The 23,490-nt window shown below is 38.6% G+C and overlaps 1 long non-coding RNA gene and 1 other non-coding gene across 2 annotated transcripts in view; one reads left to right on the top strand and one right to left on the bottom strand.

Moving 5' to 3' along the window:
* LOC133073329 (uncharacterized) overlaps positions 1 to 23,490 on the bottom strand; it is a 495,759-nt gene that overhangs the window by 91,919 nt on the left and 380,350 nt on the right. The window lies entirely within an intron of this gene.
* Positions 11,963 to 12,065, top strand: LOC133074291 (U6 spliceosomal RNA). Its single transcript, XR_009697137.1, has one exon. It is a non-coding gene; the product is annotated as a U6 spliceosomal RNA (small nuclear RNA).

Raw genomic sequence — 23,490 nt, 5'->3', positions numbered from 1 at the left:
AAGATATTGGGAAGCTCTGGGGGCTCAGGTGTAAAGAATCGTCCTGCCAAGGCAGGAGACACAGGTTTGATCCCCGGGTTGGGAAGATCCCCTGGAGAAGGAAATGGCAATCCACTCCAGTATTCTTGCCTGAGAGATCCCAGGGACAGAGGAGCGTGGCGGGTGATAGTCCATGGGGTTGCAAAGAGTTGGACACAACTTAGTGACTAACAACAGAAGTAAAAATACAGGGATTTCTTAAAATAAAAGGTAATATAAGAATAACATCCCACCCATCATCTGAGTTCCACTAATAGAAACATACATAAAAAGTGAGGCAAGGCAATCATGGTAGGGCAATGAGAGAGAATAAGAAGGAACTAAAATGAAATCAATTCCTCATTTTCATTATGGAATATTTTAAAATGTATCATTTAATCCTGCAGTTTGATTATTATAGAAATATGAAAATTTGTAATACACAAAGGGTTTCCTTCTTTCAGAATTATAAAACGGAGCTTTCAGTTGAAGTTACAGAGGAAAGTAAAACAAATGAAACACAACCTGTATATAAAAAAAAACAATAAAGAAGGATGTAAGTATATAGCGTTTGAAAAGGTGAGACAATTAAGACCAAAATATCAGATATAATAATAATTGTGAGTAGGCTGAGCCACCCCCATAAAAGAGAATTTTTCACAGTGGGTAAAAGCAAAATCAAACCATATGCCTCTTATAAAACAATGCATAAGAATTAATGTGAGAAAAAAAGAAGAAATGATAAGATATTTTTCATTAAAACAGACATAAAATGGAGAAGGGATATTAATTTATGAAATACACTAATCAAGGCAAACATGAATATTTAAAGACATAAAATACCAGAAAAATACTAGCAAGTTTTTTAATTTAGACACTCAAGAACATGTTGACAAAAAACAATTATACAAAACATTAAGTTAAAAAGAAAGTAAAATAAGTCTCAGTTAACTTTGTACACTGAAAATTAAACTCTGACCTATGAAAAATTAAGGATTCCTTATGACCTGGTTCCTAAAGCAAACCTCCCACTTGAGGCTGCTGAATCATCTGACGGTGTTGTCACTACCACACCAGGCTTTGATATTCTATTACCTGTAACCTTCTTCAATGCATATTAATTTGAAGGAAGGCTAATTTGCTCCTCTTTTTTAGTCACTGGATATTCATTCCAGTTCTGGTCCAGCATCTATAGCTAAGTTACTTTGCTTAGAACAGGTTCACTCAGCCCAGCCGTTCTTCCCCTGTGACCTGTGCACTGAACTTCCAGCACGTCTCAAGCCTGAGTCTGCCTGTGTTATGATAAAGATGCCAGAGGTTGCAGTTGTATATTTTTCCAAGGCAGATTTTGAGAGATGAGAAGAGCCAGCACAAAGGTAAGTCTAAAGAGTTCCCAGAAAGAGAGTATGATTGACAACAAAACGCTAAAATTGCCAAAGATAAATTTACTTATAACAAAAAAATCTACTTTACATTGAATAAGCCATGACTCCTACCTTTAAGGAACTTGCAGAGAGGAAACAAAAAAGCTTAACCTTATCACTCAAAGTTTATAAAGTATTCTTATGTACATGATCTCATCTTTCACAATAATCTTGCCAGGGAGGTCAATAACTCTTGTTTCCATCTTATAGATGAGAAATCTGAGGCTCATAGTGGCTGAGTGACTGACAGTGATGTGACAGCTAAGTGGCTGAGTCAAGAACTTGAAGCAGGTCTTCCCTATTGATCTTTTTGTAAGAGGGGAAAAAATTTCCTCTACCACTTTGGGTTCTCCAGGTAAACGTCAAGTTAGACTGACAAAAAAACAGATAAATAAGAGAAACAGTTTATTAACATGTGCATCTTGCAGACACAAGGGAGCATTTAGTGATGAGTGACTCAAAGGGTTGTTAGAGCCTGGGCTTATATAGTACCTTAACAAAAGAAGAGATTTCAAGAAAAGTCAAAAGACAAAGGATCTTGAGGTGGCAAACTGTGGGAAGAAATATACTGGGAAACCAGTGGTAGGTGAGAACTAGTTTTAGCAAAGCCTGTTAAGGTAGATTACTCTGGTGCTATCTCTGGGCTGTTAAGAGTCTGGCTTGTCTTCAGTGATTAACTTCTGTCCCTTCTGGTAGAGAGGGGAGTGGAGAAACCTTTACAAATGCATGCACTGCTTTTAGGCAAATAAAGGGAGGTCAGAGAGCTGTTCTTGTATCTGCTTCTTCTCAGTTACTTTCAGCTCAGTATAATCCTTATGTCAACATAGTATGTCCTGGGATGACATACTCTGCTACCCTTCACTTTCACACTACCTCTAAAATGTACCTCAGGTATACTGGTTGCCTCTTTAGTTCCTCCTTAGCTTGCAAATCAACATTTGGAGGAAATCCAGTGGGTTTATTACAGACTATTGCTATAGCAGTAATAGGTCACAGACTTCTAGTTTTGTGACAGCTCAAGTCAATGGTGGGCACAATACCATGAAATAATTCCTCCAATCTCTTAATAAAGAGTCTTGCCGTGAACATTGGGGACCACAAGGAATCCCATGAAGATTTGGCCCAGATTAGGATCAGTCTGCCAGCCTCTGGAGCAGCAGAACAAATGGTTCTACCCTGCCTCAGCTTTGGCTGGAAGGACTGACTCAGCCTGGTCTCTGTCTAGTAGCGAGACAGAAATATTAATTCATGTCCCATCACTGGCTCAATTCCCTGTCCTGAGTGTGTCAGCAGGAGCTGGGTAATGTGAAGACTGATGTTCTGAACACATTTGGATTCTGAGTAATTCTTAATTTTTTCAAATTAGGAACATTATTAGAAATCTTAAATAATTATGTGTATTGGTGATTGAGTCCCAGTGATTCAGCAGTTTTTAAGAATGTGGAAATGACAGATCTCTTGGAGATCTGAATCCCAATTAGGATCAGTGAATTCTCTTAAGCACTGACTCATTTGTAAGTATTACCCAAAGTAGAAACTGTTTAATTAGGAGTCTGAAGTTCTAGAAAGGAGAGAAAGACTTGAAAGAAATGAGCTTCAGCCAGGTTTTTTAACCTAACCAACAAATTCACTATGTAAAGCACCTGGGAGAATAATTAACTGGCTTTAATCTTTCTTTTTGGATTTCTGATACCTGAATACATCTTACATAGTTACTTTTTTTTTTTTTTTTTTCATTTTTAAGCTTTCTCCTTTTAGAGTTCTTCGAAATAATAAAGTTGTTCAACTTTTACTTAAAGGCCAGTGAACCTTTTGAAAGAGATATACATTATTAAATTCTTTGTTTTTACCCCTAAGTAAAACAAATTGCCTTATTAATAAACATTTTTGGTCACAGACATGTGGACATCCCACATATACAAAGCAAATGTACATATATTTACCAACAAATATACAATCCAGTGAGAGAAGATGGACACATGGGAACAATCCTGCTGTTCCATTAAGGCAGTTTCCATTGAAAAGGACAGAGCAATTCTTCCACACTACCAGTGACAAGCATATGGAGTCAAAATAATTTTGTGAAGTTTCTCTTCCCTTTATTCTCCATTACTGCACTGAGATCCAGACAACAGGCTCTGTTTTGAGCCTCACACTTTAGGGAAACCTAAAGTTGCAATGGACAGCAACAGACATGCACCAACATACAATGCTACTCTTGTAACCAACTCTGCTCAGACCCCAGGGAAGCGCTCCTCTACATCTCCTCCCCATGTCCTCAAAACAAAAAGCTTTTGAACCTGAACTCCATGAGTGAGTTCTGTGCTGCAGACACAGGGGACAGACACTGCTTTGGAGTACCAGGAAGAATTGAGTGGTGGAGGCACTCAGGTAAAAGGGAAGATAAATTCATCCTTCCTCTCAGAGAGCTTGAATGCACCAGATAATGAAGAATCAGCTTCCAACTAGTAACAAATGTCCATTTTTCAGCCCCTCTCATTGCTCCAAATCATGTTTCTGAAATTACTGACAAGTCACCATGACATTTGCAACAGGTGCGCACAGTGGGTGAAAAACATTTTACAATATTAGACAAGGTACGCTGTTCTAATTTTGCATATGCATATGGAGATACTGATTTTTTTATCTTGGAAAATAGAATTGCCAGTAGTTTCATTTTTATAAAAGTTTTTTTACAAGATTAAACCCTTGTAAAGGGTTAAGATCTTTACGATTAAGATCACTGGGGGATCTTCCCAACTGAGGGATCGAACCCAGATCTCCCTCATTGCAGGTGGATTCTTTACCACCTGAGCCACAGGGAAGCCCTAAATTTTGCTATTAAATTCTAAAACTCAAATATTAAAATTGTTTTGACTTAAAATTATAACATATATTAAATATGATTTATACTTTGAGTTTAGACATTTTAAATATTTTTTGTAAAGAACTGTTTTGAAAACATAAAAATTCTTTGACGTTTTCACTTTCTTGCATTTGATTTAATTTACATTTTAAAGAAAATATATTCACATTCTATACACTTTGAATGAAACTATGCTATTTTCTAGTCTTTCAGGTCAATGTAAATTAATACATCAAATCATAGTTGAAATAGAAAATATACTGGGCTAATAAAAGAAAAGCTATTATAAAGAAAACTTTAAAACCGCAAAATAATAATTTGTTGAACTTTAGAAAAGCTGAATACAGTGAAAATTAAGACTTCTTATAAATAAACCACTTCAAGCAGGGTCTTTATCTAAAAATTATAGGTCAAAATGAACAAAAAGTTATTCTCATCAAACACAAAGTGTGAATAGATCAAATGATTTCTTCAATAAGTAAATATTCCAATTGTTGATCAGAATAGTGGGAATAAAAAATCATTGCTCCTATCAAATGCCCAACTCAGAAGCAAGAAATGGAATTCTGGCCTGCCCAATAAAACAAATTATATTTATAAAACTTAAAAAGTTGGCAAAAATACAAAACTGGGGAGCTTTGAGCTTCCCTGGTTGCTTAGATGGTAAAGAATCTGCCTGCAATGCAGGAGACGCATGTTTGATTCACGTGCGGAAGATTCCCTGTAGAAGGAAATGGCAACCCATTCCAGTATTCCTGACTGGAGAATCCCATGGACAGAGGAGGCTGGCAGGCTACAGTCCATGGGGAACTTAACTATATTTATTAGAAAATTACCCTAGAAAATTACCATCATGTCCTTTTGACAGTGGAATACTTTCTAGAAAAACACAATTTGCTTCAAATCATTCATTATTACTGTTCATTTGATGAGCATAGCTGAAAACTTTGCTTGACACCACAATTTTTTTCAAATGTGCACAGAGATGATAAAAATCTACCCTTTCTATTGTAAGGGCAAACATCAAAGTATTTTACTGTTACTTTTACATGTTTCACAACCAATCTTCCAAGATCAGTTTTGACTAAGGTAATATATATGACTGAAAGCATTTAGGTTCTTGATAATACACAGACACACAACACAAAATACAAAACATCATTTGTACCCACAAAAGTAAATGTGCTGTTATTAGAACAGAAACTATTTGGATAAAGACCCAACAGTAAATAGTTTTAAATAAAAATAAGCAAATGCTAATACAGAACACTGGAATGGTGTTTTGTGCAACACTTATTTTGTGGCCCTATTAGCAGGATATTACAAAAAATAGTGAAACATTTCTAGATTTTAGAAGTCATTTCAAACAGTCATATACTAGAATGGCTAAATATGCAAAAAAAAGGTTTTAAAATACTGTAATAAATGTCACTACCTATGATGGACTTTGCTGTTGTTTAGTCAATAAGTCGTGTAACTCTTTGTGACCCCATGGACTACAGCACTCCAGGCTCATCTCTCCTTCACTATCTGCCAGAGTTGCTCAAATTCATGTCCACTGAGTTGGTGATGCTATCTAACCATTTCATCCTCTGCCACCCACTTCTCCATTTGCTTTCAATCTTTCCCAGCATAAGGGTCTTTTTCTTTTTTTTTTTTTTATTATTTTTATTTTTTTTTTTCCAGTGGGTTTTGTCATACATTGATATGAATCAGCCATGGATTTACATGTATTCCCAATCCCGATCCCCCCTCCCACCTCCCTCTCCACCCGACCCCCCCGGGTCCTCCCAGTGCACCAGGCCGGAGCACTTGTCTCGTGCATCCCACCTGGGCTGGTGATCTGTTTCACCATAGATAGCATACATGCTGTTCTTTTGAAATATCCCACCCTCACATTCTCCCACAGAGTTCAAAAGTCTGTTCTGTATTTCTGTGTCTCTTTTTCTGTTCTGCATATAGGGTTATCGTTATCACCTTTCTAAATTCCATATACATGTGTCAGTATGCTGTAATGTTCTTTATCTTTCTGGCTTACTTCACTCTATATAAGGGGCTCCAGCTTCATCCATCTCATTAGGACTGGTTCAAATGAATTCTTTTTAATGGCTGAGTAATATTCCATGGTGTATATGTACCACAGCTTCCTTATCCATTCATCTGCTGATGGGCATCTAGGTTGCTTCCATGTCCTGGCTATTATAAACAGTGCTGCGATGAACATTGGGGTGCACGTGTCTCTTTCAGATCTGGTTTCCTCAGTGTGTATGCCCAGAAGTGGGATTGCTGGGTCATATGGCAGTTCTCTTTCCAGTTTTTTAAGGAATCTCCACACTGTTTTCCATAGCGGCTGTACTAGTTTGCATTCCCACCAACAGTGTAAGAGGGTTCCCTTTTCTCCACACCCTCTCCAGCATTTATTGCTTGTAGACTTTTGGATAGCAGCCATCCTGACTGGCGTGTAATGGTACCTCATTGTGGTTTTGATTTGCATTTCTCTAATAATGAGTGATGTTGAGCATCTTTTCATGTGTTTGTTAGCCATCTGTATGTCTTCTTTGGAGAAATGTCTGTTTAGTTCTTTGGCCCATTTTTTGATTGGGTCATTTATTTTTCTGGAATTGAGCTGCAGGAGTTGCTTGTATATTTTTGAGATTAATCCTTTGTCTGTTTCTTCATTTGCTATTATTTTCTCCCAATCTGAGGGCTGTCTTTTCACCTTACTTATAGTTTCCTTTGTAGTGCAAAAGCTTTTAAGTTTCATTAGGTCCCATTTGTTTAGTTTTGCTTTTATTTCCAATATTCTGGGAGGTGGTTCATAGAGGATCTTGCTTTGATTTATGTCGGAGAGACCAAAAGTGAGAGAGTAAATTAACCGGCCCGAAGACACTGCCGGCCGTTCGCAGAACAAAGAGACCGAGAGGGTCCAGAGAGGAGCTCGCAGGCTGCGGACCGGCCCAGCTCCGCCGGAGGCAGGAGGCAGGGGGGAGGGGAAGGTCGCAGCGAGACACAGGGCGCAGGCACCCGACCGGCGCTGGCGGGGACTGAGGCTGGGGACGCGGAGGGCAGAAGGCGCAGGCACCCGACTGGCGCCAGCGGAAACTGAGACTGGGTCCGCGGAAGGGAGGGGGCGCGCCACACCTGGGGAGAGTGCGCCCACCAAGCCCCTGGCTGCCTGGACCGCTCTGACAGGGAAGGGTCTTTTTCAATGAGTCTGCTCTTCGCATCAGGTAGCCAAAATATTGGAGTTTCAGCTTCAGCATCAGTCCTTCCAATGAATATTCAGGGTTGATTTCCTTTAGGACTGACTGGTTTGATCTCCCAGTTCAAATGACTCTCAAGAGTCTTCTCCAGTACCACGATTCGAAAACATCAATTCTTCAGTGCTCAAGCTTTTTTATGGTCCAACTCTCACATTCATATATGACTACTGGAAAAACCATAGCTTTGTCTATATGGACTTTTGTCTGCAAAGTGATGTCTCTGCTTTTTAATATGCTGCCTAGGTTTGTCATAGCTTTTCATCCAAGGAGCAAATATTTTTAATGACATTGCTGTGGTCACCATCCACAGTGATATTAGATCCCAAGAAAAGAAAATCTGTCACTGCTTCTACTTTTTTTTTCGATTTGCATGAAGTAATGGGACCAGATGCAATGATCTTAGTTTTTTATAATGCTGTTGACCTTCAAGCCAGCTTTTTCACTTTCTTCTTTCACCTTCATCAAGTGGCTCTTTAGTCCCTCTTTGCTTTCTGCCATTAGGGTAGTATCATCTGTACATCTGGGGTTATTGATATTTCTCCTGGCAATCTTGAATCCAGCTTAAGCTTCACCCAGCCTGGCATTTCACATGATGTACTCTGCACAGAAGTTAAATAAGCAGAGTGACAATATACAGCATAGACCTAGATTTCTGTGATGTTGAATGGTTTGCCTTGGAAACAAACTGAGATCACTCTTTCTCTTGAGGTTTCACAGGTTCAAGGACTGCATTTCAGACTCTTTTGTTGACTCTGAGGGCTACTCCACTTCTTCTAAGGGAGTCTTGTCCACATTAGTGGGTATAATGGTCATCTGATTAAATTTACCCATTCCCATCCATTTGCATTCACTGATTCCTAAGATGTTGATGTTCAATCTTGCTATCTCCTATTTGATCATATCCAGTTTACTTTGATTCATGGACCTAACATTCTAGGTTCCTGTGCAATATTGTTCTTTACAGCATCAAACTTTACTTTCACCACCAGACACATCTACAACTGAGGGTTGTTTCTGCTTTAGCCCAGCCAGTTCATTCATTCTGGAGCTATCAGTAATGCCCTCTGCTTTTCCCCAGTAGCATACTGGACATCTTCCAACCTGGGGAGCTCATCTTCCAGCCTCATATCTTTTTGCCTTTTCATACTGTTCATGAGGTTTTCCAGCCAAGAATACTGGAGTGGCTTGCCGTTTCCACCAGCCATGGACCACATTTTGTCAGAACGCTTGACCATGACCTGTCTGTCTTGGGTCACAGCATGGCTCATAATTTTATTGAGATACACAAGCCCCTTTGCCACAACAAGGCTGTGATCCATGAAGGGGCAGAATTGACTCCTTAGCAAATATTCTTAATTTTATCATTGCATATAGATGAAATTGGTTCATTCTTTTTCTTTTCTAGCCTGGCTTTGTGAATTATAAAGTTAAGATATATACCTTTAAGATTTATCATTCAGCAAGAAAATAACAAGCCATTATCAGTAGTTTAATCTTATAATTGAACTATTTATGGTAATTTTAAAATGTATTTTATGGAGTTAAAAATCAGCATATAGAATTTGATAGTATATTTATCACACCTAGGTAAAAACCTGAATATTTCAATCCTCTATTTTAAAAACTGTCTTATCAATTCACAAGAAATTTATAAAAATAACCCTTAAACATATGAATAAATGTTCACTCATGAGAAATGCAAATTAAAACTGCATTGAGATGACATCTCTCACCTGTCACATTGGTAAAAAAATTAAAAAAAATAGCATCCTCTTTTGCAGGGTTGTGGGGACATAGGCACTTTCACATATTGCTGATGGAAAGAAAATTGGTACAATTCTTCTGGGATGTCATTTTACAACATCTAAAGTAATTAAATTCATGTTTACATTTTGACCCAGTGACCCAACTTCCAGGAATTTTTCCTGAAGATACATCTCCAATAATATGAAAATATGTAATACAGATGCTTGTTTTAGCTGTGATTGAAAATATTGGAAACATCCTAAATGCCCCCTCTTAAGTTGTTGAATAAGCTATGGTATAATACATCCACACAATGGACACTTTTTTATTTAAAAGGAATGAGGAAGATATTTATGAACTAATGGAGAGTGATTTCAAGATATTGTTAAGCACAGCACCATGTCAGGCAGATGTTTGTGGTTTAAAGCTTTTAAAAAATGCATTTGTTATAATTTGTTAGTAAATACTCCTTTTTATAACTAATTTTGTCTTCATAATTATGTTTTCTTTTTCTTAAACAAAACGTCTCCTGATTTCTATAAACTTTTGGCCATACAAAACCAGCATTTTCTTCAGACTTGTGGCCTATGGGAGGTAAATAAAACATGTTATTGTCTTTTACGTGATTTTCCTGATAGGTATTTTACCAAAAATTACTCCAAAGTATTTTTCTAAAGCAGCAGTTCTCAAACCTACCTAGGCACCCCAATCAGCTGTAGACCTTTAGAAGAGAGATTAGTGAGCAACACACAACTGTGTGTGCAGTCCAGGACCCTGTAGCTGATTCTGAGACACTCCGATTTGGGAGGCTCCACTGAGCACATGTTTGCAAAATAAAGAATAAAATTATTTTTGCTCTATAGTTCTTGTCTAGTAGTTTGTGATAATTATCAATAATTTTTAAATCAGAGCTTAACTAATTGGGCAAAGTGTCTCTCCTGAAATTGAGAGCTTTTAAGAACAAAGTTTTAAGCAAGATTTTAAGCAATCTCCAGAAGATGGGGAAGGACAGGGAAGTCTGGCCTGCTGCAGTCCATGAAGTCACAAAGAGTCAGACTGAGGTACTGAACAACACTAACAAGAACAAAATAAACAGTAATGATGATGTTTCATGCAGCAGTTTAGTAAAATAATATCTGGACTGAAAGCCAGTCCTCAGGAACTGATTCCTGCTTCTGATACATCCCTGGTTTGTGAGTTGGTAAGGTTGTTAATGTCTGTATCTGGTTTCTCTTTTTTAAAATGTGTACAGTTTGGTCTTTTTTACATAGCACTGAGGATCAGGGAAGATAAATGATATAAAGTTTTCTTAAACACAAGTAGGTATTATAATTATGAACATAATTCTCATTATGCATTGAAAGCCTGTATCTATCATATTTTTAAAATTTTTAATTGTATATTTAGCTGTACCCTTTTATATATTAATACTGTCTATCATATATCTATCTCTTTCCATTCATTCATCTATCCCACCATCTTCCTTGTGAATTAAAACAAAGGATGATGTTTGGTTACTTAGGAAAACTATGTTTGCCTATATTAATGCCAATGTCAGCATCAGGCAACTCACAGAGGATTTGAGATAGAGTCATATACTGAACATCTAAGGCAATACAGAAATAACGCTCCTTGTGATGAAAAGGAGCTCCACACTTATTTAAAAGGCAGATGAACGATTATGTTCCATATGATCTAATAAAAACATTTACATCTGCTAAACATATATCTTTCATAAATTCTGGCAGAACCAAATACAATTCACAAATAGTTATATTAGTATATAATTGCCTTATTTTCTGATGCATATTGTGTGCTATTATTTCAGAAAACATTCCAGGCAAAATCATATTTATCTAGATAAATACATCCTGTATATTTTCAATACAGTGAGAGAAGTCACCACAATAATTTAAAAACCCCATATGGTTGAGAAAAATGCCAAAGGGGAAATTAATTTTGATTTTCGTGGTGTGTTTCCTGAGCTGGAACCGAATCCTGAATTGCTGGTGGCATTCACACCTCTTCATTACTGCCGTTAGCAATTCTTTATCTACTTCTGGAGTCTATAAAGGCTTAGTGTATCAGAGAGATGCCAAATTCATATATAACTCCTGATACTGCACTATGAAAATGATTCATTAATAAGCAGACCTCTCTGAACTGTGGAGTCCAAATCAATTCATAGAAGACATTTCTCAATCTTTTCTCTTTTCAGATTCTCTTATTTTGAATATATTCAAAGTAAAATCATAGCTATTGTAATTTTATAGCATGTTTCAAGATGAGAACATGGTGTTAATTTACTTTCCATATAATCATATTCTGTATTCTGATCTTCAGGAGGCTTTCACATTTTTTTTTTTTGATTGAGAGCAACTATAAGAAATGCAACTAAAAGCAAAAGCAACTAGTTTATGTCCTCACATGGTACACATGCCACCCTCCTTTGCTACAAACATGTACAGATACAGAAACAAATATTTGAAATAATACATTGACTTATTATTACAATTTTTACTTGTTCTATTTTCTCCTATTGTGTGTCTTTGTAAAATACTGGTCACTCAACTAAATTGACTTAATATTCCACCAAACTGCAGCTAGAAAAAACTGCCTCATTGGTGCTTCTCAAAACTACTTGGAGTTCTGAGTTTGGCAACAGTACACTAAAACTTCAACAATCAGAGATTAGCATGGTGCCTAGGCAAGGATGACACACAGATTTGTAAAGAATTCCATATTTTTTAAAAAGTCATTTTGGGAAGTGTCCAATCATGGATGGATGGATAAGCAAAATGTTACACACACAAACAATAGAATATTATTCCGCCTTTAACAGGAAGAAAATGCTGGCTCATACGACAACATGAAGGAATGTGGGAAACATTATGCTAAAAAGAATAAGCCAGTCACAAAAGAACAAATACTGTATGATTCTACCTGTATAAAATAACTAGAGTAACCAAATTGATAGTAGCCAGAAATAGAATAATGGCTGCCCAGGGGCTGGGAGAAGGGCAGATGAAGGTATAGATTTTCAGTTCTGCAGGAAGAGAAGAGTTCTAGAGATGGATGGTAAAATGGTTGCATCAAAATGTGAGTGTGCTTAATACCACTAAATTTTATATTTAAAAATGGTTAAAATGGTAAATTTTATGTGTATTTTACCACAGTTACAAAAAAGTCACTAGAAAAAACAAACTTTACTGATATACTTCAGATTTTTTGACTCAGAGGTGGGACCCTGTATCTGGGAATTTTCAAGAGCTATCTGGGTAAATTTGGTGGAAATCACGGCTTTAGGATATAACTATGACTTTCCCTCCCAACACCTACATTCTTTTGCCATTTCTCTGAAAGAAACAAAAAGTATGTGGTGAGATCCTGCAGATCCTAACTCACTCTGGATCAGGATACTTTTTAAAAAGATTAAAATCTTTTCAGGTGGGAAACTAGTTTTAGAGTGTGTGATTACAGATACGATTTAGAGAATGTGATTACAGTTCCCTTTTCATCATAGGGGACTGGAATGCAAAAGTAGTAACTCAAGAAACACCTGGAGTAACAGGCAAATTTGGCCATGGAGTACGGAATGAAGCAGGTCAAAGGCTAATAGAGTTGTGCCAGGAGAACACACTGGTCATAGCAAACACCCTCTTCCAACAACACAAGAGAAGACTCTACACATGGACATCACCAGATAGTCAATACCGAAATCAGATTGATTATATTCTTTGCAGCCAAAGATGGAGAAGCTCTATACAGTCAGCAAAAGCACGACCGGGGGCTGACGGTGGCTCAGATAATGACCTCCTTATTGCCAAATTCAGACTTAAATTAAAAAGTAGGAAAAGCCACTAGACCATTCAGATATCAGTTAAGTTCAGTACAGTGGCTCAGTCATGTCTGACTCTTTGCAACCCCATGGACTGCAGCACGCCAGGCCTTCCTGTCCATTGCCAACTCCTGGAGTTTACTCAAACTCATGTCCATAGAGTCGGTGATGCCATCCAACCATCTCATCCTCTGTTGTCCCCTTCACCTCCTGCCTTCAATCTTTCTAGCATCAGAGTCTTTTCTAATGAGTCAGTTCTTCACATCAGGGGGCCAAAGTATTGGAGTTTCAGCTTCAACATCAGTCCTTCCAATGAATATTCAGGGCTGATTTCCTTTAGGATGGACTGGTTGGATCTTCTTGCAGTGCAAGAGACTCTCAAGAGTCTTCTCCAATGCCACAGTTCAAAAGCATTAATTCTTCAATGCTCACCTTTCCTTAGAGTCCAACTCTCACATCCATACATGACTACTGGAAAAACCATAGCCTTGACTAGATTGACCTTTGTTGGCAAAGTAATGTCTCTGCTTTTTAATATGCTATCCAGGATCATCATAGCTTTACTTCCAAGGAGTAAGTGTCTTTTAATTTCATGGCTGCAGTCACGATCTGCAGTGATTTTGAAGCCCCCCCCCCCCAAAATAAAGTCTGTCACTGTTTCCATTGTTTCCCATGTATTTGCCATGAATTGATGGGACCAGATGCCATGATCTTAGTTTTCTGAATGTTGAGCTTTAAGCCAAATTTTTCACTCTCCTCTCTCACTGTCATCAAGAGGCTCTTTAGTTCTTTGCTTTCTGCCATAAGGGTGGTGTCATCTGCATATCTGAGGTTATTGATATTTCTCATGGCAATCTCTCTTCCAGCTTGTGCTTCATCCAGCCTAACATTTCTCTTAATGTACTCTGCATATAAGTTAAAAAAGCAGGGTGACAATATACAGCCTTGATGTACTCCTTTCCCAATTTGGAACCAGTCTGTTGTTCCACGTCCAATTCTAACTCTTGTTTCCTGACCTGCATACAGATTTCTCAAGAGGCAGGTCAGGTGGTCTAGTATTCCCATCTCTTTAAGAATTTTCCACAGTGGGTTGTGGTCCACACAGTCAAAGACTTTGGCATAGTCAATAAAGCATAAGTAGATATTTTTCTAGAACTCTCTTGCTTTTTTGATTATCCAATAGATGTTGGCAATTTGATCTCTGATTCCTGTGCCTTTTCTAAATCCAGCTGGAACATCTGGAAGTTCAGGGATCATGTATTCTTGAAGCCTGGTTTGGAGAATTTTGAGCATTACTTTACTAGCATGTGAGATGAGTGCAATTGTGCAATAGTTAGAGCATTCTATGGCATTGCCTTTCTTTGGGACTGGAATGAAAACTGACCTTTTCCAGTCCTGTGGCCACTGCTGCATTTTCCATATTTGTTGGTATGTTGAGTGCAGCACTTTCACAGCATCATCTTTTAGGATTTGAAATAGCTCAATTGGAATTCTATCACCTCCACTAGCTTTGTTCCTAGTGATGCTTCCTAAGGCCATTCAGGTATGATCTAAATCAAATCCTTTATGATTATACAGTGGAAATGAGAAGTAGATTCAAGGGATTAGATCTGATAGAAATAGTGTCTGATGAACTATAGATGGATGTTTGTGACACTGTACAGGAGACAGGGGTCAAAACCATCCCCAAGAAAAAGAAATGCAAAAAAGCAAAATGGCTGTATGAAGAGGCCTTACAAATAGCTGAGAAAAGAAGAGAAATGAAAAGCAAAGAGAAAAAGGAAAGATATACCTATCTGAATGCAGACTTCCAAAGAATAGCAAGGAGACATAAGAAAGCCTTCCTCAGTGATCATTGCAAAGAAATTGAGGAATATAATAGAATGGGAATGACTAGAGATGTCTTCAAGAAAATTAGAGATACCAAGGGAACATTTCATGCAAAGATGGGCTCAATAAAGGACAGAAATGGTATGGACCTAACAGAAGCAGAAGATGTTAAGAAGAGGTGGCAAGAATACACAGAAGAACTGTACAAAAAAGATCTTCATGACCCAGATAATCACGGTGGTGTGATCACTTACATAGAGCCAGACATCCTGGAATGTGAAGTCAAGTGGGCATTAGGAAGCATCACTACAAACAAAGATAGTGGAGGTGATGGAATTCCAGTTGAGCTATTTCAAATCTTGAAAGATGATGCTGTGAAAGTGCTGCACTCAATCTGCCAGCAAATTTGGAAAACTCATCAGTGGCTCCAGGATTGGAAAATGTCAGTTTTCATTCCAATCCCAAAGAAAGGCAATGCCAAAGAATGCTCTAGCTACCACACAGTTGCACTCATCTCACACACTACTAAAGTAATGCTCAAAATTCTCCAAGCCAGGCTTCAACAGTACAGGAAACGTGACCTTCCAGATGTTCAAGTTGGATTTAGAAAAGGCAGAGGAACCAGAGATCACATTGCCAACATACGTTGGATTATTGAAAAAGCAAGAGAGTTCCAGAAAATCATCTGTTTCTGCTTTATTGACTACTTCAAAGCCCTTGACTCTGTGAATCAAAACCAACTGTGGAAAATTCTTAAAGAGATGAGAATACCAGACCACCTGACTTGCCTCTTGAGAAATCTGTATGCAGGTCAGGAAGCAACAGTTAGAACTGGACATGGAACAACAGACTGGTTCCAAATTGGGAAAGAAATACATCAAGGCTGTATATTGTCACCCTGCTGATTTAACTTATATGCAGAGTACATAAAGAGAAACTCTAGGCTGGATGAAGCACAAGCTGGAAGAGAGATTGCCATGAGAAATATCAATAACCTCAGATATGCAGATGACACCACTCTTATGGCAGAAAGCAAAGAACTAAAGAGCCTCTTGATGACAGTGAGAGAGGAGAGTGAAAAAGTTGGCTTAAAGCTCAACATTCAGAAAACTAAGATCATGGCATCTGATCCCATCACTTCATGGCAAATAGAGGGCAAACAGTGGAAACAGTGACAGACTTTATTTTGGGGGGCTGCAAAATCACTGCAGATGGTGACTGAAGACATCAAATTAAAAGATGCTTACTCCTTGGAAGAAAAGTTTTGACCAACCCAGAGAGCATATTAAAAAACAGAGACGTTACTTTGCCGAAAAAGTCCATCTAGTCAAAGCTATGGTTTTTCCAGTAGTCATGTATGGATGTGAGAGTTGGAATATAAAGAAAACTGAGAGCTAAACAATTGATGCTTTTGAACTGTAGTGTTGGAGAAGACTCTTGAGAGTTCCTTCAACTGCAAGGAAATCAAACCAGTCAATTCTAAAGGAAATCAGTCCTGAATGTTCATTGGAAGGACTGATATTGCATCTGAAGCTCCAATACTTTGGCCACCTGATGCAAAGAACTGACTCATTGGAAAAGACCCTGATGCTGGAATAGATCATAGACAGGAGGAGAAGAGGATAACAGAGGATGAGATGGTTGGATGGCATCACCAACTGGTGGACATGAATTTGAGCAAGCTCCAGGGTTCGGTGATATACAGGGAAGCCTGGTGTGCTGCAGTCCATGTCACAAAGAGTTGGACTCAACTGAGCGACTCAACTGAACTAAAAACACACAAAGCCGAGTGCTGGTTCTCTTCCATGCAGACATAGTAAGGGTCTCCTATTCAGCTACTGCTGTATTCCATGTGGGTTGCTGTAATACCAGAGATGACGTGCCTTATAAAACAATAGTTATTTTTCACAGTTCTGGAGGCTACAAAGTCTGATATCGTGGTGCCAGCAGATTTTGTCTGGTGAGAGCCTGCTTCCCAGACTAAATCTTTTTTTGCAAATCTCACATGGCTGTAGGTGTGAGGGATCATTCTATTATTTGCTTTGTTTTAATATGGGGTTTCCTTCATAGCTTGGTCGGTAAAGAATTTTCCTGCTATGTAGGAGACCCGGGTTCCATCCTTGGGTTGGGAAGATACCCTGGAGAAGGAAATGGAAACCCACCCCAGTATTTGTGCCTGGAGGTTGCCATGGGCAGAGAAGCCTGGCAGGCTACAGTCCATGGGGTCACAAGAGTCAGACACAACTTAGCAACTAAACCACTACCACCAATAAGGGTACTAATCCCATTCTTAAGGGCTTTACTCTCATGACCTAATAACCTTCCAAAGACTTCACCTCTAAATAGTACTAGGATTGGTCATTACCATTTGACATATGAATTTTGGGAAGACACAATTGGAACATAGCAGCTATCTTTTTTGTGTGTGTTTTGTATATTAGTCTTGTACATGCATGAGTTCATATAACATGCCAGTGTTCCAATTAGGATTTATATGCTTACTTTATTGATGAGGAAACAGAGACTCAAAGAGATTAATACATTGTCCAATGTCAGAAAGCCCATACTTGGTGGAATCTATGTCTTTCTGCCCCCCCTCCCCCCACCAAAACTTTAGTCTTTTCAACACTATCTTCCTTCTCTGCACAAATTTATTCCATTTTTCCACGGCACAGTGGATGAGACCTCATTATTGTCATTTTAAAAATAAGAAAAGAACCTCAGGGAGATGACTTTATGAAGGTCACACAGGAAGCCTTCTACATTTTGATTCGATTTTCACCCATAAAATAGAGCTATTTTACCTCTGAGAAATATATTGAAGAAACCAAATAAAATTGAATGTCATAAAAATAATGCAAGAGTAAAATCTTGATTAATAAGAAAGTGCCAGGAAGCTATAGTTAATTGAAGGTTAACAAGAGGCTTCTTTTTATTTTAACCTTTAATGTTGAAGATCCTTTCAAAATAGATTGAGCCAAATCCTGGTTTATGTTTAGTGTAATGAACACAGTTAAATCTTTTTTTGAGTGTTTTTCTTAAACTTCTGTATATCCTTGCAGATGTAGATCATACAGAATATTGATTTGAATTTTTATTGAGGCCAGGAAAAAATGAAAAATGGCTCTTTTGACCAAGTCTTTAATATGACCTCATATGGTCTCTTTCTTTGAAATAAAGCACCAAATCAGTTCTAGGTCTAATTTGTTTCTTTGTATCTACTGTTTTTGTTTTTGTTGTTGTTGTTTTGTTCTGGGGGGTGGCGAGGTGGGGGGAGAGTGTTTTTGTTTTGTTTTTGAGACTGATTCAAAGAAGTTAGTCTGTATAAGACAATTATACATTGAATGGTACTTTGAGTTCCTCTCCAAATGGAATTTTAGGCTGGAGAACTAGTGCCATTTTTTCTACTTATATATTCTCTTATATCAAGGAAAAGATGTATTTAAAATGTCTATTGATTGTTCAAGGTAATAAAAATCTGTAAGCTTCCTCATTTATTAGGAAATATAGAAAGGTGCTATTTTCTCAGAGACCAGAGAAGTCCCAGTTTGAACAGCTGACTTCAGTCTCCCTTTGCCCAGACTGACAGCCATCAACCTTCCCTCTACTCACCATCCATTGCTTTTACTATTTTCACTAACATACACTTATTGAACTAGAGGGATGAATAATATGACATGGGAAGGAGTGATGACATAATCAAAGAGATATACACTGGAAATGGCTACTGCAATTGCTTTTGATATCCTTATTGGCTGTTTGACACCAGACTTATAGATTAGCAAAACGTGTATAGAAATAGATTTCATTGTTCAGTTATTCTCAAACGGATACTAAAATGTTTTAGAAACATTTACTCTGTCACAAGACTGTAGTTTAAAAGTCTAACCAAACATTTTCCATTAAGAAATGCCCCCTACATTGGATTATAATAGAGCCCTCTGTCTAAGCACTAGATTGGAAGTCTGTTTGTGACCCAATTCTGATAAGGTAGTCTCCCCTTCCTTGCCTGCCAGATGGTGCTAGTGGTAAAGAACCTGCCTGTCAATGCAGGAGATGCCAGAGATGGGGGTGGATCCCTTGATGGGGAAGATCCTCTGGAGGAGGGCATGGCAACCTACTTCAGTATTCTTGCTTGGAGAATCCCATGGACAGAGGAGTCTAGTGGGCTACAGTCCATGAGTCACAAAGAGTTGGACATGCCTGAAGCAACTTAGCCTGCACACACGTAGGCAGCTGAATTCTGTATTTGTCTTGACTGAATCTTTCATTCTAGATCTAGTCTTAACAGGCTTCCCTGATGGCTCAGATGGTACAGTATCTGACTGTAATGCAGGACTTGGGGTTTGATCCCTGGGTAACAAAATCCCCTGGAGAAGGGAATGGCAACTCACTCCAGCATTCTTGCCTGAAGAATTCCATGGATAGAGGAGCCTGGCGGTCTAGGCTCCTCTGTCCAAGGGCAGAGGATCCTTGGGGTCACAAAGCGTCAGAAACGACAAAGCGACTAAGGCTCACACATAGTCTTAACACTCTAAAGAAAAACCATAAAGCCAAGATGTGGTAGAGTTTATAAGATGGTTTGTATATGCTGGCTACTAATTGACCATGTTTACAGAAGAATTTTATTTTCAATTATTTAGAAAATTTGCTTTCTTTTCTTACAAAGATGCCACAAAACAGTATCTAACCTTCTTCTTAAAATGATTAGCAATTTCTTTCTACCCAAAGAGCCCTAAATAATTGTATATCCAGATTGTTTTAGGTCTGTTTATAACAAGATACATCTAAATAAAGTTTGAGTGTGCATTCCTAAGGATATTCAGACACTGCATAGACTAAATAATCAATAATATCCCTTCACCTCTAAAAACACAGAACTCTTCCTATGAGCCTACATTCAGAATATTCTTAGAAAAGCAATTACTTCTCTGGAACATTTTGAAGACTAGAAATGACCTTGCCAAGAAGAGTTTGCTCACACATATATTCTTTGGTTGATGGTTCTGTTAGAGAAGCTGTTTTTTCTATAACAGAAGTAGACCTTAGGTGTGAATATAGAAATTGTGATGGTAACTTAGTCCCAGCATTTTGTATGGAATGTGTTGTAATCAGGGAGTCCACTAAAGAGGCAGTGATAGAGTCTGGCTGTCAGAAAAGAAGCTGAAAGCTGTCCCAGCCAGTGTGAAAAGTAACCTAAACTTCTAATGCAAATAATCTTTTTAGAGAAGGAGCAGGATTGCCATCATTTTTCCTCTCCATAGTCCTCTAAGCCTTCCTGTTGCAATCCAAAATCTCTACTCTCAGGTTGAGCTTCAGGTTTACCTGAGTCTCTCATTACAATATTTAAAAACTGGGGCGGGGGGTGGGGGGGATGTCAAATGACCTAGCAAAAAGATCTACAACCAGGCACCTAATTCAAACAGGTTTGAAAGACACAGGATTCACATTTCTAACATTTTGCCTGTAAAAGCAATTGCCTTCTACGTCTAGTTGCGAAGAGTTAACAAATCCATGTAAAACCCAAAACTTACATTTTTCAGCAGAAAATCTGGCTCCATGTTTGTGAGAGTTATTTATGTTATTAAGGGGGCTAAACGTCACTTATATTTATCACCACATTTGTAGAGCTGGATATCAGATATCTTAATCTTCAAAGCTGTTATATTTTGTGGTTGGAGACATATTCTACCAAACCACCCCTTTTTCTAATACTTGCCAAGGTGATGACAGAGAAAGAGAGTTGTCTAACCCGATAAAATTTCACTTCCCAAATTATTCTACCTTGTCTAAATTAGTCTGAATCAGCATCTATCTTTCCTGCTTTTTTTCCATCTGTTCTCTTTTCACACTTGCCTAACTTATCATTTGATTGATACCCTGACTATCTACTGTATTGTTCAAAAGAGAAAGAAAACATTATATCTTTAAATTTCTAATAAAATAGATTTAAGTAATTATAAACTTAGTGTCCTTCCTAACCCACAGCCTATGAAAGGCTTCCTCTACATTTACCACTGGCCAGTTGCTGTGTAGTTCCCAGGTGCCTCAGATGGTCAAGAGTCTGTCTGCAATTCAGGAGATCCTGGTTCATTTCTTGGGTTGGGAAGAGCCCCTGGAGAAGGAAATGGCAACCCACTCTAGTATTTTTGCCTGGAAAATCCCATGGACAGAGGAGCCTGGTGGGCTGCAGTCCTTGGGGCTGCAAAGAGTCAGACAAGACTGAGTGACTAACACCTGCCTTTCCTTTCCCACTAGTAAGACAGTAAAATAAAAGGAAAGTACAAGCTCAAGGAACAGGCTAGGGAAATAGTGCAAGCATGCTTGTAAATTTTGTTATGCACCTCCCACTGTACTGGCATTGGCTGAAAGCTTACTTTTCCTGGAAGGTGTTGAAAGATGCAGAACAACACTCCTTCTCTAACCCTGAGAAAAGCCACATAATAAACAAAATAATCATTTTTCTTGAGCTCCTTAGAGAGCTGAGGTCATGAAACAATCAAGTAAACTGAATTCTAAATAAGGACAAGCCTCATCCCAAAAGAGCCAGGCCACACAAACTTATTTACCTTAGGAAGAGTATGGGACATATAACAAACAAGTGCATAAAAAGAAATCAGCTAAAGTTTAACAAATGCTTAGCACCCCATGTGTGACCCCATGCTTCAGTTAAGATAGCTGGTAGACACAAGGGAAGTTCACACTCACTCACACTCTCTTTTCTACAGGCCTCCATCAGATATTTACAGAAAAAAATGGAGGCAGGCAAGTGAAGAGGTGGAGCCTTGCACAAGTATGAGGGAAGTAAACAACAGCTGCTAATGGCCAGGCTAAAGCTGTGCCTACTTCCCTGAAGTGTTCTTTGTTACAAAACAAAAGCCTTCATCTGCCAGGGAAGGGATATAAACTCCCTCCTTCTAGGGAAGGAGCAGAGATGCAATGCTTCTGTTGTTGTCGTTTAGTTGCTTAGTCATGTCTGACTCTTTGCGACCCCATGGACTGTAGCCAGCCAGGCATCTCTGTTCATGTGATTTCTCAGGCAAAAATACTGGAGTGGGTTGCAATTTCCTTCCCCAGTGGGTATTCTGGACCCAGGGATCAGACTTGTATCTCCTGCATTGGTAGGAGGATTCTTTATCACTGTTCAGAACCACCAGGGAAGCCATATTGCTTCTGAGGCAGACTTCTGAGGCAAACTTGTTTGCCTCTGGGAAAGGGATAGGGGAGCCTATCCTCCTGAGGACACAGTCAGAGACCCATCATGCTGAGATAGAAGAAGAAGCAAATCGCCTCCTCCTTGAACCTAGCATCCTACACTCTTCAAAAAACAGATCTGCTATTACTGCAGGAAAGGTGAAACACCTCCGCTGAAGAATACCCAAAAAAAGGAGCAGGGATGAAAAAAAAAAATCCCAACTTTACAGGCTCAGGCACACAAACCTGCCTAAAACTGACCAGGAAAGTAAAAGTCCCCCAGCTCCCTGAGAAATCTAGCTGTGAATAATAAGCACAAACAAAGTACCACTGGACTGGAGCCTGGAGGAAAACGCCCTCTGTGGCACAGCTCTGCAGGGACCACCAAAACCTGAGAACAGAATGTGAATTCTGAGAAAGATCTTTCAGCGTCCCAGGCACCAAACTAAGTACAAGCTAATGGAAGTCAAGCACTGAAAGACCAGAAACCTATGATATACCAGAAGCAGCTCCACCAAGCTCAGCTCAGCTATGGAATACACTTCCCACACCAAAAACTTTATTGAAGGAGAGAGAAGTAAAGGAGGGCAGGGGGCTTTACCATTTACTTCATAAATGCTATTTATCTCAGATTCTGTAGTTCTTTTTTACAATGTTAATCATTCTAACTTTTCTAACTCAGTGAAACTATAAGCCATGCCGTGTAGGGCCACCCAAGGTGGATGGGTCATGGCGGAGAGTTCTGACCAAATGTGGCCCATAGGAGAAGGGAATGGAAAACTATTTCAGTATTCTTGCTTGAGAACCCCATGTACAGCATGAAAAGGCAAAAAGATAGGACACTGAAAGATGAACTCCACAGGTCGGTAAGTGCCCAATATGTTACTGGAGAATAGTGGAGAAATAACTCCAGAAAGAATGAAGAGAAGGAGCCAAAGCAAAAACAACACCCAGTTGTCGATGTGACTGGTGATGGAAGTAAAGTCCGATGCTGCAAAGAGCAATACTGCATAAAAACCTGGAAGGTTAGGCCCATGAATCAAGTTGGACATGGTCAAATAAGAGATGGCAAGAGTGAACATCAACATTTTAGGAATCAGTGAACGAAAATGAACTAGAATGGGTGAGTTTAATTTAGATGACCATTATACCTATTACTGTGGGTAAGAATCCCTTAGAAGAAATGGAGTAGCCCTCATACTCAATAAGAGTTCAAAATGCAGTAATTGTGTGCAATCTCAAAAATGACAGAATGATCTCTGTTCATTTCCAAGGCAAACCATTCAATATCACAGTAATTCAAGTCTATGC

This window comes from Dama dama, chromosome 19 (assembly GCF_033118175.1).
Source record: "Dama dama isolate Ldn47 chromosome 19, ASM3311817v1, whole genome shotgun sequence".
NCBI classification, from domain to species: domain Eukaryota; kingdom Metazoa; phylum Chordata; class Mammalia; order Artiodactyla; family Cervidae; genus Dama; species Dama dama.
The sequence above is the reverse complement of the archived record's forward strand: the minus strand, read 5'-3'. Positions and strand labels throughout refer to the sequence as shown.